Source organism: Hoplias malabaricus, chromosome Y, assembly GCF_029633855.1.
Source record: "Hoplias malabaricus isolate fHopMal1 chromosome Y, fHopMal1.hap1, whole genome shotgun sequence".
In the NCBI taxonomy this organism is placed as follows: Eukaryota; Metazoa; Chordata; class Actinopteri; order Characiformes; family Erythrinidae; genus Hoplias; species Hoplias malabaricus.
The window spans coordinates 84,446,264-84,466,305 of NC_089820.1; the positions used below are offsets into that span (position 1 = coordinate 84,446,264).

At 48.7% G+C, this 20,042-nt stretch overlaps 1 protein-coding gene and 1 long non-coding RNA gene across 2 annotated transcripts in view; one reads left to right on the forward strand and one right to left on the reverse strand.

Moving 5' to 3' along the window:
* Positions 1-20,042, reverse strand: part of sema6ba (sema domain, transmembrane domain (TM), and cytoplasmic domain, (semaphorin) 6Ba) — a 240,161-nt gene that overhangs the window by 120,365 nt on the left and 99,754 nt on the right. The window lies entirely within an intron of this gene.
* LOC136678041 (uncharacterized) overlaps positions 5,319-20,042 on the forward strand; it is a 33,025-nt gene continuing 18,301 nt past the window's right edge. Inside the window, exons 1-2 of the long non-coding RNA XR_010796456.1 lie at positions 5,319-5,458; positions 8,493-8,679. This is a non-coding gene — a long non-coding RNA (uncharacterized lncRNA). The remainder of the gene's footprint in view (positions 5,459-8,492; positions 8,680-20,042) is intronic.

The following is a 20,042-nucleotide window of genomic DNA, read 5'->3' on the forward strand; positions in this document are numbered from 1 at the left end:
TTCCTGATTCTAGACAAAAATGCAAACAGTCGGAGATGCAGATGAAGGGTCGTCGTGGAGGTCTGAGTTTTTAACTGAGGGCTCGATGCAGGCACCGTGCGGTATGTTTACTTTTGGGTGATAAACAATAAACAGATGAAGAGATAAGTGAGCAAGTAGATGCATTATTCATTGTTGGTTATTTACAGCGAAGTAGAACTTTGGAGGAGAGCTGCGTGGCGTAATGAGCCTCTTTCATCTGACTTCAGGGCCCAGGATCAAAACGTAGCCTCCGCGCTTTAGTTCGGCGCAGTGTCAGTTTTACCGTAATTACACGTTCAAACACAAAAGCTTTTCATGCTGCTCTCGGGGTCCGGTGCCAAAGAGACGCGCGATTTCCACAAATTAAAGTTGCGAAAGCAAACTTTGTGGAGTTTAAAAGAAGTAGGTGATGAGCTGAATGTAAATATTAAAATAAAGGGAGCACAGGTCAGTGGTCTGCAGCAAGGCTGTGAGGTTTAGAGGTTCTAGATATGTTCTACTTGGCAGTTTGGTTGGAGAGCTTAGTGGATTACACCCTCAACATCTGTCCTGCAGAATAGAGTTCACTTTAAACACATTATAACTGTGAAAATCCATCGCTCTAATCTGCTGACGACACCACAGTCATTCACCTCCTGTGACCGCTTCATCCACAACAGTGTCACACTGGGAGTCACTGGGCACACGGCAAGAACACACCCTGGACAGAGCAACACACACTCACCCAGTCACCCACACACACACACACACTCACCCAGTCACTCACATACACACTCACTCAGTCACTCACACACACTCACACTCAGTCACTCACACACACTCACACTCAGTCACTCACACACACTCACACTCACCCAGTCACTCACACACACACACACACACTTACCCAGTCACTCACACACACACACTCACCCCCAGTCAACTCACACACACACTCACCCAGTCACTCACATACACTCACACACTCACCCAGTCACTCACATACACACTCACTCAGTCACTCACACACACTCACACTCAGTCACTCACACACACTCACACTCAGTCACTCACACACACTCACACTCACCCAGTCACTCACACACACACACACACACTTACCCAGTCACTCACACACACACACTCACCCAGTCACTCACACACACACTCACCCAGTCACTCACATACACACAGTCACCCAGTCACTCACCCACTCACTCACATACACACTGACATACACACACTCACCTAGTCACTCATATACACACACTCAGTCCCTCACATACACTCTCACCCAGTCACCCACATTCACACACTCACCCAGACACTCATATACACACACTCACCTAGTCATTCACATACACTCACTCAGTCCCTCACATACACTCTCACCCAGTCACCCACATTCACACACTCACCCAGACACTCACATACACACAGTCACCCAGTCACTCACCCACTCACTCACATACACACTGACATACGCACACTCACCTAGTCACTCATATACACACACTCAGTCCCTCACATACACTCTCACCCAGTCACCCACATTCACACACTCACCCAGACACTCACATACACACACTCACCTAGTCACTCACATACACACAGTCACCCAGTCATTCACATACACTCACCTAGTCACTCACATACACACAGTCACCCAGTCATTCACATACACTCACTCAGTCCCTCACATACACTCTCACCCAGTCACCCACATTCACACACTCACCCAGACACTCACATACACACACTCACCTAGTCACTCACATACACACACTCACCCAGTCATTCACATACACTCACTCAGTCCCTCACATACACTCTCACCCAGTCACCCATTCACACACTCACCCAGACACTCACATACACACACTCACCTAGTCACTCACATACACACAGTCACCCAGTCATTCACATACACTCACTCAGTCCCTCACATACACTCTCACCCAGTCACCCACATTCACACACTCACCCAGACACTCACATACACACTCACTCAGTCACTCACACACACTCACACTCAGTCACTCACACACACTCACACTCACAGCTCACCCACACACACACACACACTCACCCAGTCACTCACATCACACTCACACACACTCACTCACTCAGTCACTCACACACACTCACACACACTCACACACAGTCACTCACACACTCACACTCACCCAGTCACTCACACACACACACTTACCCAGTCACTCACACACACACACTCACCCAGTCACTCACCCACTCACTCACATACACACTGACATACACACACTCACCTAGTCACTCATATACACACACTCACCTAGTCATTCACATACACTCACTCAGTCCCTCACATACACTCTCACCCAGTCACCCACATTCACACACTCACCCAGACACTCACATACACATACTCACCTAGTCACTCACACACACACACTCACCCAGTCACTCACATACACACAGTCACCCAGTCACTCACCCACTCACTCACATACACACTGACATACACACACTCACCTAGTCACTCATATACACACACTCACCTAGTCATTCACATACACTCACTCAGTCCCTCACATACACTCTCACCCAGTCACCCACATTCACACACTCACCCAGACACTCACATACACACAGTCACCCAGTCACTCACCCACTCACTCACATACACACTGACATACGCACACTCACCTAGTCACTCATATACACACACTCAGTCCCTCACATACACTCTCACCCAGTCACCCACATTCACACACTCACCCAGACACTCACATACACACAGTCACCCAGTCACTCACCCACTCACTCACATACACACTGACATACGCACACTCACCTAGTCACTCATATACACACACTCAGTCCCTCACATACACTCTCACCCAGTCACCCACATTCACACACTCACCCAGACACTCACATACACACACTCACCTAGTCACTCACATACACACAGTCACCCAGTCATTCACATACACTCACTCAGTCCCTCACATACACTCTCACCCAGTCACCCACATTCACACACTCACCCAGACACTCACATACACACACTCACCTAGTCACTCACATACACACACTCACCCAGTCATTCACATACACTCACTCAGTCCCTCACATACACTCTCACCCAGTCACCCACATTCACACACTCACCCAGACACTCACATACACACACTCACCTAGTCACTCACATACACACAGTCACCCAGTCATTCACATACACTCACTCAGTCCCTCACATACACTCTCACCCAGTCACCCACATTCACACACTCACCCAGACACTCACATACACACACTCACCTAGTCACTCACATACACACACTCACCCAGTCATTCACATACACTCACTCAGTCCCTCACATACACTCTCACCCAGTCACCCACATTCACACACTCACCCAGACACTCACATACACACACTCACCTAGTCACTCACATACACACAGTCACCCAGTCATTCACATACACTCACTCAGTCCCTCACATACACTCTCACCCAGTCACCCACATTCACACCCTCACCCAGACACTCACATACACACACTCACCTAGTCACTCACATACACACACTCACCCAGTCATTCACATACACTCACTCAGTCCCTCACATACACTCTCACCCAGTCACCCACATTCACACACTCACCCAGACACTCACATACACACACTCACCTAGTCACTCACATACACACAGTCACCCAGTCATTCACATACACTCACTCAGTCCCTCACATACACTCTCACCCAGTCACCCACATTCACACACTCACCCAGACACTCACATACACACACTCACCTAGTCACTCACATACACACACTCACCCAGTCATTCACATACACTCACTCAGTCCCTCACATACACTCTCACCCAGTCACCCACATTCACACACTCACCCAGTCACCCACATTCACACACTCACCCAGACACTCACATACACACACTCACCTAGTCACTCACATACACACACACACTCACCCAGACACTCACATACACACACTAACCCACACACTCACTCAGTCAGTCACATACACACAGTCACTCAGTCACTCACATACACACAGTCACCTAGTCACTCACCCACTCACTCACATACACACTGACATACACACACTTACCCAGATACTCACATACACACACTCACCTATTCACTCACATACACGCACTCACCCAGTCACTCACATACACTCACTCAGTCCCTCACATACACACTCACCCAGTCACCCACATTCACACACTCACCCAGATACTCACATACACACAGTCACCCAGTCACTCAATCACTCACACACACACACACTCACCCAGTCACTCATATACACACAGTCACCCAATCACTCACATACACACACACAGTCACAAAGTCACTCACATACACACACTCACCCAGTCACTCATATACACACACTCACCCAGTCACTCATATACACACACTCACCTAGTCATTCACATACACTCACTCAGTCCCTCACATACACACTCACCCAGTCACCCACATTCACACACTCACCCAGATACTCACATACACACAGTCACCCAGTCACTCACATACACACACAGTCACCCAGTCACACACACACACACACACACACACACACTCACACAGTCACCCAATCACTCACACACACACACACACACACACACTCACCCAGTCACTCACATACACACAGTCACCCAGTCACTCACATACACACACACACACACACACAGTCACCCAGTCACTCACATACACACACACACACACACACACACTCACCCAGTCACTCACACACACACTCACCCAGTCACTCAGTGGTTGTCAGTTATTTATGAGATCAATATATTCCAAATGTTTCACCTGCAGACACTGTGTGAGTAAATGCTCTCTCAGACTGAGAGAATCTTAAAAGGAACGCTGTTGTTAATCCACACACTTAAACCCCCAGATCCGAGCGGCACGGCACAGCGCCTCAGAATCAGCACTGTGGGATATTTGGTTTATGCTTTTTTGGTTTGTTTATGAGACTCTGGTGTAAACATGCATTAGTGTGTTTATAGAGATGAGGAACATTCAGCTGAAGATAAAGGAGAGAGAGAGAGAGAGAGAGAGAGAGAGAGAGAGAGAGAGAGAGAGAGAGAGAGAGAGGGAGATGAGAGGGGTAACCATAGGGACTGGGAATTTGTTTGCTTTGCTCCATTTATTATTTATAATGTGTCTCTATTGCTTTGAGGTCTTTCTCATCAGTGGATCGTTATTAATCATGCCTCTAATTCCCTTTAACAGCTATTGTGTGTGTGTGTGTGTGTGTGTGTGTGTGTGTGTGTGTGTGTGCAGGATTATAATGATGAGATCAGACAAGCTCAGCTGCAGGAGTTGACGTTTCTGAACGGAGGCTCGGAGGAGGCTAAGGTGCCAGCTGTGAGAGGGAAACCCAGCTCCAGAGCTAGAGGAACACCAGCACCCGGATCACACAGGTACAACCAACCTACATTTACTGCTGAACACCAGCACCCGGATCACACAGGTACAACCAACCTACATTCACTGCTGAACACCAGCACCCGGATCACACAGGTACAACCAACCTACATTTACTGCTGAACACCAGCACCCGGATCACACAGGTACAACCAACCTACATTCACTGCTGAACACCAGCACCCGGATCACACGGGTACAACCAACATACATTCACTGCTGAACACCAGCACCCGGATCACACAGGTACAACCAACCTACATTCACTGCTGAACACCAGCACCCGGATCACACAGGTACAACCAACCTACATTCACTGCTGAACACCAGCACCCGGATCACACAGGTACAACCAACCTACATTCACTGCTGAACACCAGCACCCGGATCACACAGGTACAACCAACCTACATTTACTGCTGAACACCAGCACCCGGATCACACAGGTACAACCAACCTACATTCACTGCTGAACACCAGCACCCGGATCACACAGGTACAACCAACCTACATTTACTGCTGAACACCAGCACCCGGATCACACAGGTACAACCAACCTACATTCACTGCTGAACACCTGCACCCGGATCACACAGGTACAACCAACATACATTCACTGCTGCACACCTGCACCCGGATCACACAGGTACAACCAACATACATTCACTGCTGAACACCTGCACCCGGATCACACAGGTACAACCAACATACTTTTTTACTGCTGAACACCTGCACCCGGATCACACAGGTACAACCAACATACCTTCACTGCTGAACACCTGCACCCGGATCACACAGGTACAACCAACATACCTTCACTGCTGAACACCTGCACCCGAATCACACAGGTACAACCAACATAACTTCACTGCTGAACACCAGCACCCGGATCACACAGGTACAACCAACATACATTTACTGCTGAACACCAGCTCCCGGATCACACAGGTACAACCAACATACATTTACTGCTGAACACCTGCACCCGGATCACACAGGTACAACCAACATACATATACTGCTGAACACCTGCACCCGGATCACACAGGTACAACCAACATACCTTTACTGCTGAACACCTGCACCCGGATCACACAGGTACAACCAACATACCTTCACTGCTGAACACCTGCATCCGGATCACACAGGTACAACCAACATACCTTCACTGCTGAACACCTGCATCCGGATCACACAGGTACAACCAACATACCTTCACTGCTGAACACCAGCACCCGGATCACACAGGTACAACCAACATACCTTCACTGCTGAACACCAGCACCCGGATCACACAGGTACAACCAACATACATTCACTGCTGAACACCAGCACCCGGATCGCACAGGTACAACCAACATACCTTCACTGCTGAACCCCAGCCCACGGATCACACAGGTACAACCAATATACCTTCACTGCTGAACCCCAGCACCCGGATCACACAGGTACAACCAACATACTTTTACTGCTGAACATCAGCACCCGGATCACACAGGTACAACCAACATAATTTTACTGCTGAACATCAGCACCCGGATCACATAGGTGCAACCAACATACCTTTACTGCTTAACACTTGAACCTGGATCAAACAGATACAACCAACATACCTCAATACAGATTTACTTCTGCATAGTTGCACCTGGATCACATAGATACCGCCAGGCTATGTTTATATTTTTACACTTGCACCTGGTCACACAGGAAAAACACACTGGTAAAATACACTTGTACCTGGATCACACATCTGCACGGTTCATACCTGTAGGTCCATGCAGTCGACCCAATACAAACATAGAAAGAGAAATCATGTCAAAACAGACACAAACAACTTTTCCTCCACCTGCTGTTTCCAGTGCTGAGTGCTTAGCACATTCCTTTGTTTGGATAATTAGAGAAAGGTTTAACATTCTGTCTCTGCTCTCTCGCTGATGTGCTTTTCACACTTTTTTTTTCTTTTTTTACATCTGCGACTTCAGAAAAATAACACCAGCGGAAATCAGCGTACTTTATCTCAGACGGTGGTAATGTTTATTAATAGAGGACAGATCTGGATACTGCAGATGTTTATTGTTTGTGAGCGAACTGTAAATTGCTGATGAGGCGATAACGGAACGAGATGCTCGTACGGAGCCAGGCTTATAATTAGATCGGCTGGAGATCAGTCGAGTAATTAGCATTCGGCGGGGTCTAATTTTAGAGCGTGGTAAGAAAGCGGGTCCCAGGGGAAGGTGCAAACCATCTGTATGTATTTGCACAAATAATTACCCCAGCTTATTATTAAATACCCACGCGAGCGTAGTGTGGAAGGTGAGCAGTCTCCGATCAATGCGTCCAGTTCATTAAAGCCAAGAGGCGTGACAGCGGCGGTGGCAGTGTTTGGGTTCTCTTGGTCACCCAGTGGTCAGAAACTTGACCTGGCTGTTTTGATTGATTATAATAAGAGCCTGTGGCTTGCGTAATTGCTTTAATATCACTTTTGAAATGGAGATGAACGTCGCGGCCCACACGCGGTTATAATAAGTAATCAATACCGGCGCCACATGGGAGGCGGGATGAGGACGTTACATGAATTGCTTGGCTGTGCTCGGTGTTTGATGGAGCTGAGAGTCGTCTCTGCCTCCCACTCACCTCCCACGGATTATCAGCTCCTCTTCTTGCAAATGAAGACCTGTTTATTCACAAAGAACCAAACAGTTTGCATCTCGGCACGCTGGGCTTCAGGGTGTTTCGCTGAGAAAAAATATAAGGCGTAGGTGGATGGATAAGTGATAGGAATGTTTCCCGTCTGATATCAATACTAAGGTGCTGCTGACACCCAGCTTCAGGATCTCAGGGTCCTGGGTGTTGTGGACTGCGGGGAAATATAGAGCCTCTACAACAGCGAAGGGGACACTTGCCCTTGGTAATCATATCTATCAGATACAGCCGCCATGTGGGGTGTGTATGGATAGGAGGTTATGGTACTGCAGTTTATACTGTTTCTAAAAATCTCCTCTAAATTATGATCCTTGTTTTCTTCCACAGAGCAAGAGGAGGCGTTCCTCCACCTCAAGCTGCAGTCCCTCGGGGGGCGGCGCCCAGAGGAGCTCCGCCCAGTCGAGTCCCGTCCAGCAGAGGGAGGGGTGTCCTTGCACAGAGAGCTCGTGGAGCTCTGCCCCCAGGTGGATACAGACCACCCCCACCCGTGGTGCAGGACTCTTACGGAGAATACGTGAGTACCTGCATTCTCACTGACGTCACCCACGACCAATCACGTACCTCTGAACGTTCCCTGACTGTCCTGCTGTAGCCTTCACCAACCTGAGACCTACTACCCTCCACACAGCAGAGGTGGCATACGATCCGAGCTCTGATCGCACCTCTGTCAACCGTTGAGCATTTTAGAGTCTGCAGGGTGTGAGGCATTCCCTCGCTTAAGGGCAAGGCCAACCTCCGAGGTCCTGGAGGGGCTCCATCTGTGATAGCACAGGCAGACCAGTGGTTCCCTCGCTTGAGGGCAAGGCCAGGTGGTAGCTCAAGCAGACCAGTGATTCTTTCATGACATAAACTGTGAGCTGTGTTATTGCGATTACAGGGAGGGCGTATTTTTATCGTATCACCCGTCCACAGCTCTCCTAATATTCGATGAGTTTTGAGCACCCCGTACATAACAGAAGCCCACTGTTGTGGCGGCTGTGTTTATAATGGAGGGTTTGTTAGCCTGGATTCTGCCCCTCTTCCACCTCGACATATTCATCCGCTCAGATGCATTTCGCTCACGTCCTCTAGCTGTGTGTGCTGGAGCTCTGCCAGGAAGCCCCTCAGCGCCACTCCCTGGGGTCCGCCAGCTCGACTGCAGCAAGAGTGTGGCTCTAACAGACGACCAGGGCTGGGGGAGGGTGTGTGTGTGTGAAGAGGGTGGGCACAGTGCCCGGTGATGCCCGTATCTAACCATATCCGACAGGTTTATTCAGAGGGTCGCCGTGCGAACGCGCCGAGGTCACGACAAACCAAGCCGTCGCCAGCTGCTCTCCGTGAACACGACTGCTGTAAAGACACACACACACACACACATAGTGCTGTGGAACTGAAGCACATTCCAGAACATCTGTTCAAAAATAAATGCAGGGTAGGAGTAGGTCGACACAATAAATTCAGTTTTATGATCATCACGATATAAGAGCAATAAACACATTGTTATTGTCTGCAATAACACGTTATTAGACACACACACACACACACACACACACACTGTCCACTGTCTCAGTGCCACTGTCCACCAGAGCAGCTTGTACTTCTGCAGTTACAGACTGTAGTCCATCTGTTGCTCTGCATACTTTATTAGCCCACTTTCACCCTGTTCTCCAGCGCTCAGGACCCCCCACAGAGCAGGTGTGATTTGGACACTGTGACTAACGCCTAAAGCCTCTCATAGTGTTGGGATAAAGAGGCATCTACATCTACACCTACGTTTGGTTCCTTTCACAAATAACTCCACACACACCCACACACACACACACACACACGGCTGAGCTCTCATTTCCAGTGTGGGGTCTCCTCCTCCAGCGGTGGGCTTTAATTAGCTTGATCTGTGCCCCCAGTGAGGGTGAGTGTTGACAGCTTCCTCTCCTCTCCTCAGCTCCTCCTCCTCCTCCTGCTGGACTCTTGATACTGATTCATTAAAGCCCAGGAACTAGAGCTCCGTAATCTCTTATTCATTACACTAGGACACCCTGGCGAGCCCAGAGAAATTCCCGGGAATGTGATTAGAGGGCGGATGGGATGATCCGAGAAGAATCACGCTTTTAGGACCCTCACAAGAAAAAAAGAGAGTCTCTGTAGGGTCTCCGGTGCGTCTTAGAGAAGCTGTCTTTGATGTCCTAAATGGGGGGGGGGGCAATGGGGGCGGGGCTGGGACAGTGATTTCTTCTCCCTTAATATCCATGGCTGAAGTGCCCCTGAGCTAGGCACCTAACACCCATCTGTCTCTCTCTCTCTCTCTCTGTGTGTGTGCGAGTGTGTGTGTGTGTGTGTGAGTGTGTGTGTGTGTGAGTGTGTGTGCGCTTGGATGAGTTAATCACAGAGACTCTGTTTCCTCAAGGGATTTAATAAAATGGCTCTCCTTTATATCCTTTCCTTTTATTAATGTCTGTTTTTTCTTTTTCTTTTCTTCATTTGCTTTTTCCCTCTTACCTTCTCATTATATTTTATCTTTTCTCTGTCTTTTCTCATTTCTTTTTTCTTTCTCTTTTTTCTCTTTTATGCTCCATATTTTTCTTCTCTTTCTTTTCTTATAACTTTATTTCTTATTCATTTTTTTTCTTTTCATGTTCTGTTCAGGGCGAGTGATCACTCTGTTTGACTGTAAATCCTGTAACTTATGGAGTGATTTAGGTAGCAGTTAGTAAGAGAGCTAGGAGAGAAGACAAAGCCAGTGAGGGCCAACAATGGCCTGAAGATGCAGGCTTGGGGTCAGTGGTTTGATCTCTGGACCAGTTGTTAAAATGTGTGTGTGTGTGTGTGTGGGGGGGGGGGGGTTGGTGAAGGAACAACATTGACTCCTCCCTCATCATGCATGGCTGAACAACCCCAACAACTGCTCCCCAGGTACCACTTCATGTGTGTGTGTGTGTGTGTGTGTGTGTGTGTGTGTGTTTGTGTCTGCAGTTAACAGCCAGTGTCAGCAGGGGCCTGATGAATGCAGGTTATTCTAAGCTCTGATCCCTGAGGCCCTCAGCCCTGTGGAGATATCTCTGCTGCTCATACACTCCTCGATGAGCTCAGTTAATTACAAACACTAGGAGGTGTTAGAGCAAGGAGGGACATGGAGGAGAACGGCTGGAGATGGAGGAGCCCACAGCGGGGGCCCGGGTTTCCTCCTGTTTCTGTGATTCAAACCCGGCTGGAGTCGGCCTCAGATCAAGACGTGGCTAAAGTTAATCACCCGCCTGAAGAAGGGGAAGAACGACTGAAATATCAGCTACTGGTCTTAGTGTTTCTAATAAAGTGGCCAGTGAGCGTCAGTAGAAGGGGGGTGTTTCTAATAAAGTGGCCAGTGAGTGTCAGTAGAAGGGGGGTGTTTCTAATAAAGTGGCCAGTGAGTGTCAGTAGAAGGGGGGTGTTTCTAATAAAGTGGCCAGTGAGCATCAGTAGAAGGGGGGTGTTTCTAATAAAGTGGCCAGTGAGCGTCAGTAGAAGGGGGGTGTTTCTAATAAAGTGGCCAGTGAGTGTCAGTAGAAGGGGGGTGTTTCTAATAAAGTGGCCAGTGAGTGTCAGTAGAAGGGGGTGTTTCTAATAAAGTGGCCAGTGAGCGTCAGTAGAAGGGGGGTGTTTCTAATAAAGTGGCCAGTGAGCGTCAGTAGAAGGAGGGTGTTTCTAATAAAGTGGCCAGTGAGCGTCAGTAGAAGGGGGGTGTTTCTAATAAAGTGGCCAGTGAGTGTCAGTAGAAGGGGGGTGTTTCTAATAAAGTGGCCAGTGAGTGTCAGTAGAAGAGGGGTGTTTCTAATAAAGTGGTCAGTGAGCGTCAGTAGAAGGAGGGTGTTTCTAATAAAGTGGCCAGTGAGCGTCAGTAGAAGGAGGGTGTTTCTAATAAAGTGGCCAGTGAGTGTCAGTAGAAGAGGGGTGTTTCTAATAAAGTGGTCAGTGAGTGTCAGTAGAAGGGGGGTGTTTCTAATAAAGTGGCCAGGGAGTGTCAGTAGAAGGGGGGTGTTTCTAATAAAGTGGCCAGTGAGCGTCAGTAGAAGGAGGGTGTTTCTAATAAAGTGGCCAGTGAGTGTCAGTAGAAGAGGGGTGTTTCTAATAAAGTGGTCAGTGAGTGTCAGTAGAAGGGGGGTGTTTCTAATAAAGTGGCCAGTGAGTGTCAGTAGAAGAGGGGTGTTTCTAATAAAGTGGTCAGTGAGCGTCAGTAGAAGGGGGGTGTTTCTAATAAAGTGGCCAGTGAGCGTCAGTAGAAGGAGGGTGTTTCTAATAAAGTGGCCAGTGAGCGTCAGTAGAAGGAGGGTGTTTCTAATAAAGTGGTCAGTGAGCGTCAGTAGAAGGGGGGTGTTTCTAATAAAGTGGTCAGTGAGTGTCAGTAGAAGGGGGTGTTTCTAATAAACTGGTCAGTGAGCGTCAGTAGAAGGAGGGTGTTTCTAATAAAGTGGCCAGTGAGTGTCAGTAGAAGAGGGGTGTTTCTAATAAAGTGGTCAGTGAGCGTCAGTAGAAGGGGGGTGTTTCTAATAAAGTGGCCAGTGAGTGTCAGTAGAAGAGGGGTGTTTCTAATAAAGTGGCCAGTGAGTGTCAGTAGAAGGGGGTGTTTCTATTAAAGTGGCCAGTGAGTGTCAGTAGAAGGGGGGTGTTTCTGATAAAGTGGCCAGTGAGTGTCAGTAGAAGGGGGTGTTTCTGATAAAGTGGCCAGTGAGTGTCAGTAGAAGGGGGTGTTTCTATTAAAGTGGCCAGTGAGTGTCAGTAGAAGGGGGGTGTTTCTGATAAATTGGCCAGTGAGTGTCAGTAGAAGGGGGTGTTTCTATTAAAGTGGCCAGTGAGTGTCAGTAGAAGGGGGGTGTTTCTGATAAAGTGGCCAGTGAGTGTCAGTAGAAGGGGGGTGTTTCTAATAAAGTGGCCAGTGAGTGTCAGTAGAAGGGGGGTGTTTCTATTAAACTGGCCAGTGAGTGTCAGTAGAAGGGGGGTGTTTCTGATAAAGTGGCCAGTGAGTGTCAGTAGAAGGGGGGTGTTTCTGATAAATTGGCCAGTGAGTGTCAGTAGAAGGGGGTGTTTCTATTAAAGTGGCCAGTGAGTGTCAGTAGAAAGGGGGGTGTTTCTGATAAAGTGGCCAGTGAGTGTCAGTAGAAGGGGGGTGTTTCTAATAAAGTGGCCAGTGAGTGTCAGTAGAAGGGGGGTGTTTCTGATTAAGTGGCCAGTGAGTGTCAGTAGAAGGGGGTGTTTCTATTAAAGTGGCCAGTGAGCGTCAGTAGAAGGGGGGTGTTTCTGATAAAGTGGCCAGTGAGCGTCAGTAGAAGGGGGGTGTTTCTAATAAAGTGGCCAGTGCGAGTCAGTAGAAGGGGGGTGTTTCTAATAAAGTGGCCAGTGAGTGTCAGTTGAAGGGGGGTGTTTCTAATAAAGTGGCCAGTGAGTGTCAGTAGAAGGGGGGTGTTTCTAATAAAGTGGCCAGTGCGAGTCAGTAGAAGGGGGGTGTTTCTAATAAAGTGGCCAGTGAGCGTCAGTAGAAGGGGGGTGTTTCTAATAAAGTGGCCAGTGAGTGTCAGTAGAAGGGGGGTGTTTCTAATAAAGTGGCCAGTGAGTGTCAGTAGAAGGGGGTGTTTCTAACAAAGTGGCCAGTGAGCGTCAGTAGAAGGGGGTGTTTCTATTAAAGTGGCCAGTGAGTGTCAGTAGAAGGGGGGTGTTTCTGATAAAGTGGCCAGTGAGTGTCAGTAGAAGGGGGTGTTTCTATTAAAGTGGCCAGTGAGCGTCAGTAGAAGGGGGGTGTTTCTGATAAAGTGGCCAGTGAGCGTCAGTAGAAGGGGGGTGTTTCTAATAAAGTGGCCAGTGCGAGTCAGTAGAAGGGGGGTGTTTCTAATAAAGTGGCCAGTGAGTGTCAGTTGAAGGGGGGTGTTTCTAATAAAGTGGCCAGTGAGTGTCAGTAGAAGGGGGGTGTTTCTAATAAAGTGGCCAGTGCGAGTCAGTAGAAGGGGGGTGTTTCTAATAAAGTGGCCAGTGAGCGTCAGTAGAAGGGGGGTGTTTCTAATAAAGTGGCCAGTGAGTGTCAGTAGAAGGGGGGTGTTTCTAATAAAGTGGCCAGTGAGTGTCAGTAGAAGGGGGTGTTTCTAATAAAGTGGCCAGTGAGCGTCAGTAGAAGGGGGGTGTTTCTAATAAAGTGGCCAGTGAGTGTCAGTAGAAGGGGGGTGTTTCTAATAAAGTGGCCAGTGAGTGTCAGTAGAAGGGGGTGTTTCTAATAAAGTGGCCAGTGAGTGTCAGTAGAAGGGGGGTGTTTCTGATAAAGTGGCCAGTGAGTGTCAGTAGAAGGGGGTGTTTCTATTAAAGTGGCCAGTGAGTGTCAGTAGAAGGGGGGTGTTTCTGATAAAGTGGCCAGTGAGTGTCAGTAGAAGGGGGTGTTTCTATTAAAGTGGCCAGTGAGTGTCAGTAGAAGGGGGGTGTTTCTGATAAATTGGCCAGTGAGTGTCAGTAGAAGGGGGTGTTTCTATTAAAGTGGCCAGTGAGTGTCAGTAGAAGGGGGGTGTTTCTGATAAAGTGGCCAGTGAGTGTCAGTAGAAGGGGGGTGTTTCTAATAAAGTGGCCAGTGAGTGTCAGTAGAAGGGGGGTGTTTCTGATAAAGTGGCCAGTGAGTGTCAGTAGAAGGGGGTGTTTCTATTAAAGTGGCCAGTGAGTGTCAGTAGAAGGGGGGTGTTTCTGATAAAGTGGCCAGTGAGTGTCAGTAGAAGGGGGGTGTTTCTAATAAAGTGGCCAGTGAGTGTCAGTAGAAGGGGGGTGTTTCTGATAAAGTGGCCAGTGAGTGTCAGTAGAAGGGGGTGTTTCTATTAAAGTGGCCAGTGAGTGTCAGTAGAAGGGGGGTGTTTCTGATAAATTGGCCAGTGAGTGTCAGTAGAAGGGGGGTGTTTCTGATAAAGTGGCCAGTGAGTGTCAGTAGAAGGGGGTGTTTCTATTAAAGTGGCCAGTGAGTGTCAGTAGAAGGGGGGTGTTTCTATTAAAGTGGCCAGTGAGTGTCAGTAGAAGGGGGGTGTTTCTGATAAAGTGGCCAGTGAGCGTCAGTAGAAGGGGGGTGTTTCTAATAAAGTGGCCAGTGAGCGTCAGTAGAAGGGGGGTGTTTCTAATAAAGTGGCCAGTGAGTGTCAGTAGAAGGGGGGTGTTTCTAATAAAGTGGCCAGTGAGTGTCAGTAGAAGGGGGTGTTTCTAATAAAGTGGCCAGTGAGTGTCAGTAGAAGGGGGGTGTTTCTGATAAAGTGGCCAGTGAGTGTCAGTAGAAGGGGGTGTTTCTATTAAAGTGGCCAGTGAGTGTCAGTAGAAGGGGGGTGTTTCTGATAAAGTGGCCAGTGAGTGTCAGTAGAAGGGGGTGTTTCTATTAAAGTGGCCAGTGAGTGTCAGTAGAAGGGGGGTGTTTCTGATAAATTGGCCAGTGAGTGTCAGTAGAAGGGGGTGTTTCTATTAAAGTGGCCAGTGAGTGTCAGTAGAAGGGGGGTGTTTCTGATAAAGTGGCCAGTGAGTGTCAGTAGAAGGGGGGTGTTTCTAATAAAGTGGCCAGTGAGTGTCAGTAGAAGGGGGGTGTTTCTGATAAAGTGGCCAGTGAGTGTCAGTAGAAGGGGGTGTTTCTATTAAAGTGGCCAGTGAGTGTCAGTAGAAGGGGGGTGTTTCTGATAAAGTGGCCAGTGAGTGTCAGTAGAAGGGGGGTGTTTCTAATAAAGTGGCCAGTGAGTGTCAGTAGAAGGGGGGTGTTTCTGATAAAGTGGCCAGTGAGTGTCAGTAGAAGGGGGTGTTTCTATTAAAGTGGCCAGTGAGTGTCAGTAGAAGGGGGGTGTTTCTGATAAATTGGCCAGTGAGTGTCAGTAGAAGGGGGGTGTTTCTGATAAAGTGGCCAGTGAGTGTCAGTAGAAGGGGGTGTTTCTATTAAAGTGGCCAGTGAGTGTCAGTAGAAGGGGGGTGTTTCTATTAAAGTGGCCAGTGAGTGTCAGTAGAAGGGGGGTGTTTCTGATAAAGTGGCCAGTGAGCGTCAGTAGAAGGGGGGTGTTTCTAATAAAGTGGCCAGTGCGAGTCAGTAGAAGGGGGGTGTTTCTAATAAAGTGGCCAGTGAGTGTCAGTTGAAGGGGGTGTTTCTATTAAAGTGGCCAGTGAGCGTCAGTAGAAGGGGGGTGTTTCTGATAAAGTGGCCAGTGAGCGTCAGTAGAAGGGGGGTGTTTCTAATAAAGTGGCCAGTGCGAGTCAGTAGAAGGGGGGTGTTTCTAATAAAGTGGCCAGTGAGTGTCAGTTGAAGGGGGGTGTTTCTAATAAAGTGGCCAGTGAGTGTCAGTAGAAGGGGGGTGTTTCTAATAAAGTGGCCAGTGAGCGTCAGTAGAAGGGGGGTGTTTCTAATAAAGTGGCCAGTGAGCGTCAGTAGAAGGGGGGTGTTTCTAATAAAGTGGCCAGTGAGCGTCAGTAGAAGAGGGGTGTTTCTAATAAAGTGGCCAGTGAGTGTCAGTAGAAGAGGGGTGTTTCTAATAAAGTGGCCAGTGAGTGTCAGTAGAAGGGGGGTGTTTCTAATAAAGTGGCCAGTGAGTGTCAGTAGAAGGGGGTGTTTCTAATAAAGTGGCCAGTGAGCGTCAGTAGAAGGGGGGTGTTTCTAATAAAGTGGCCAGTGAGTGTCAGTAGAAGGGGGGTGTTTCTAATAAAGTGGCCAGTGAGTGTCAGTAGAAGGGGGGTGTTTCTGATAAAGTGGCCAGTGAGTGTCAGTAGAAGGGGGTGTTTCTATTAAAGTGGCCAGTGAGTGTCAGTAGAAGGGGGGTGTTTCTATTAAAGTGGCCAGTGAGTGTCAGTAGAAGGGGGGTGTTTCTGATAAAGTGGCCAGTGAGCGTCAGTAGAAGGGGGGTGTTTCTAATAAAGTGGCCAGTGAGTGTCAGTAGAAGGGGGTGTTTCTATTAAAGTGGCCAGTGAGCGTCAGTAGAAGGGGGGTGTTTCTAATAAAGTGGCCAGTGAGCGTCAGTAGAAGGGGGGTGTTTCTAATAAAGTGGCCAGTGAGTGTCAGTAGAAGGGGGGTGTTTCTAATAAAGTGGCCAGTGAGTGTCAGTAGAAGGGGGGTGTTTCTAATAAAGTGGCCAGTGAGCGTCAGTAGAAGGGGGGTGTTTCTAATAAAGTGGCCAGTGAGCGTCAGTAGAAGGGGGGTGTTTCTAATAAAGTGGCCAGTGAGCGTCAGTAGAAGAGGGGTGTTTCTAATAAAGTGGCCAGTGAGTGTCAGTAGAAGGGGGGTGTTTCTGATAAATTGGCCAGTGAGTGTCAGTAGAAGGGGGGTGTTTCTGATAAAGTGGCCAGTGAGTGTCAGTAGAAGGGGGTGTTTCTATTAAAGTGGCCAGTGAGTGTCAGTAGAAGGGGGGTGTTTCTATTAAAGTGGCCAGTGAGTGTCAGTAGAAGGGGGGTGTTTCTGATAAAGTGGCCAGTGAGCGTCAGTAGAAGGGGGGTGTTTCTAATAAAGTGGCCAGTGAGCGTCAGTAGAAGGGGGGTGTTTCTAATAAAGTGGCCAGTGAGTGTCAGTAGAAGGGGGGTGTTTCTAATAAAGTGGCCAGTGAGTGTCAGTAGAAGGGGGGTGTTTCTAATAAAGTGGCCAGTGAGCGTCAGTAGAAGGGGGGTGTTTCTAATAAAGTGGCCAGTGAGCGTCAGTAGAAGGGGGGTGTTTCTAATAAAGTGGCCAGTGAGCGTCAGTAGAAGAGGGGTGTTTCTAATAAAGTGGCCAGTGAGTGTCAGTAGAAGGGGGGTGTTTCTGATAAATTGGCCAGTGAGTGTCAGTAGAAGGGGGGTGTTTCTGATAAAGTGGCCAGTGAGTGTCAGTAGAAGGGGGTGTTTCTATTAAAGTGGCCAGTGAGTGTCAGTAGAAGGGGGGTGTTTCTATTAAAGTGGCCAGTGAGTGTCAGTAGAAGGGGGGTGTTTCTGATAAAGTGGCCAGTGAGCGTCAGTAGAAGGGGGGTGTTTCTAATAAAGTGGCCAGTGCGAGTCAGTAGAAGGGGGGTGTTTCTAATAAAGTGGCCAGTGAGTGTCAGTAGAAGGGGGTGTTTCTATTAAAGTGGCCAGTGAGCGTCAGTAGAAGGGGGGTGTTTCTGATAAAGTGGCCAGTGAGCGTCAGTAGAAGGGGGGTGTTTCTAATAAAGTGGCCAGTGCGAGTCAGTAGAAGGGGGGTGTTTCTAATAAAGTGGCCAGTGAGTGTCAGTTGAAGGGGGGTGTTTCTAATAAAGTGGCCAGTGAGTGTCAGTAGAAGGGGGGTGTTTCTAATAAAGTGGCCAGTGAGCGTCAGTAGAAGGGGGGTGTTTCTAATAAAGTGGCCAGTGAGCGTCAGTAGAAGGGGGGTGTTTCTAATAAAGTGGCCAGTGAGCGTCAGTAGAAGAGGGGTGTTTCTAATAAAGTGGCCAGTGAGTGTCAGTAGAAGAGGGGTGTTTCTAATAAAGTGGCCAGTGAGTGTCAGTAGAAGGGGGGTGTTTCTAATAAAGTGGCCAGTGAGTGTCAGTAGAAGGGGGTGTTTCTAATAAAGTGGCCAGTGAGCGTCAGTAGAAGGGGGGTGTTTCTAATAAAGTGGCCAGTGAGTGTCAGTAGAAGGGGGGTGTTTCTAATAAAGTGGCCAGTGAGTGTCAGTAGAAGGGGGTGTTTCTAATAAAGTGGCCAGTGAGCGTCAGTAGAAGGGGGTGTTTCTAATAAAGTGGCCAGTGAGTGTCAGTAGAAGGGGGGTGTTTCTAATAAAGTGGACAGTGAGTGTCAGTAGAAGGGGGGTGTTTCTAATAAAGTGGCCAGTGAGTGTCAGTAGAAGGGGGGTGTTTCTAATAAAGTGGCCAGTGAGTGTCAGTAGAGGGGGGTGTTTCTAATAAAGTGGCCAGTGAGTGTCAGTAGAAGGGGGTGTTTCTATTAAAGTGGCCAGTGAGTGTCAGTAGAAGGGGGGTGTTTCTGATAAATTGGCCAGTGTGAGTGGAACTCCAGTAGTTCTGAGTGACGGTGTGGTTTCTCTGGGTGTGTGTGATGGACAGTGTGTGCTCCTCCAGTCCTCCAGTGATGTCTCAATAGAGAAAAGAACATATTAATCATTTCATGTTTTCGCTGAAAAATGGCTCGAAGCGCTTTGTGTTGTCTGACGCTGTGATATTCCCGCTTCTAGTGTTTGGCTTCGCAGATCCCTAATCACTGAGCTGCTCCGAGAGCCGGAGTGTTTATATATAACACTCAAAACTAATTGCGTCTGTGTCCACTCTCAGGCTTTTGAAGCAAATTACCCATAATTACCCACGGGGTGGGCTGCTGCCTTCAGTTCCCAAAGGCACAGGCTGAACAGCCCTGGCACTGCCGAGCGATGATCAGGAGTCAGTGGAGTCTCCTAAACCAGCACTTGTTCCACTTTAATGTAGCCCAGTGTCCATTATCTGTAAGCGCTTATCCAATTCAGGGTCGCGGTGGAACCAGACCCTACTTGGAATCATTGGGCGCAAGGCAGGGATACACCCTGGAGGGGGCGCCAGTCCTTCACAGGGCAACACAGACACACACACATTCACTCACACACTCACACCTACGGACACTTTTGAGTCACAAATCCACCTACCAAAGTGTGTTTTTGGACTGTGGGAGGAAACCGGAGCACCCAGAGGAAACCCACGCAGACACAGGGAGAACACACCACACTCCTCACAGACAGTCACCCGGAGGAAACCCACGCAGACACAGGGAGAACACACCACACTCCTCACAGACAGTCACCCGGAGGAAACCCACGCAGACACAGGGAGAACACACCACACTCCTCACAGACAGTCACCCGGAGGAAACCCACGCAGACACAGAGAGAACACACCACACTCCTCACAGACAGTCACCCGGAGGAAACCCACGCAGACACAGAGAGAACACACCACACTCCTCACAGACAGTCACCCGGAGGAAACC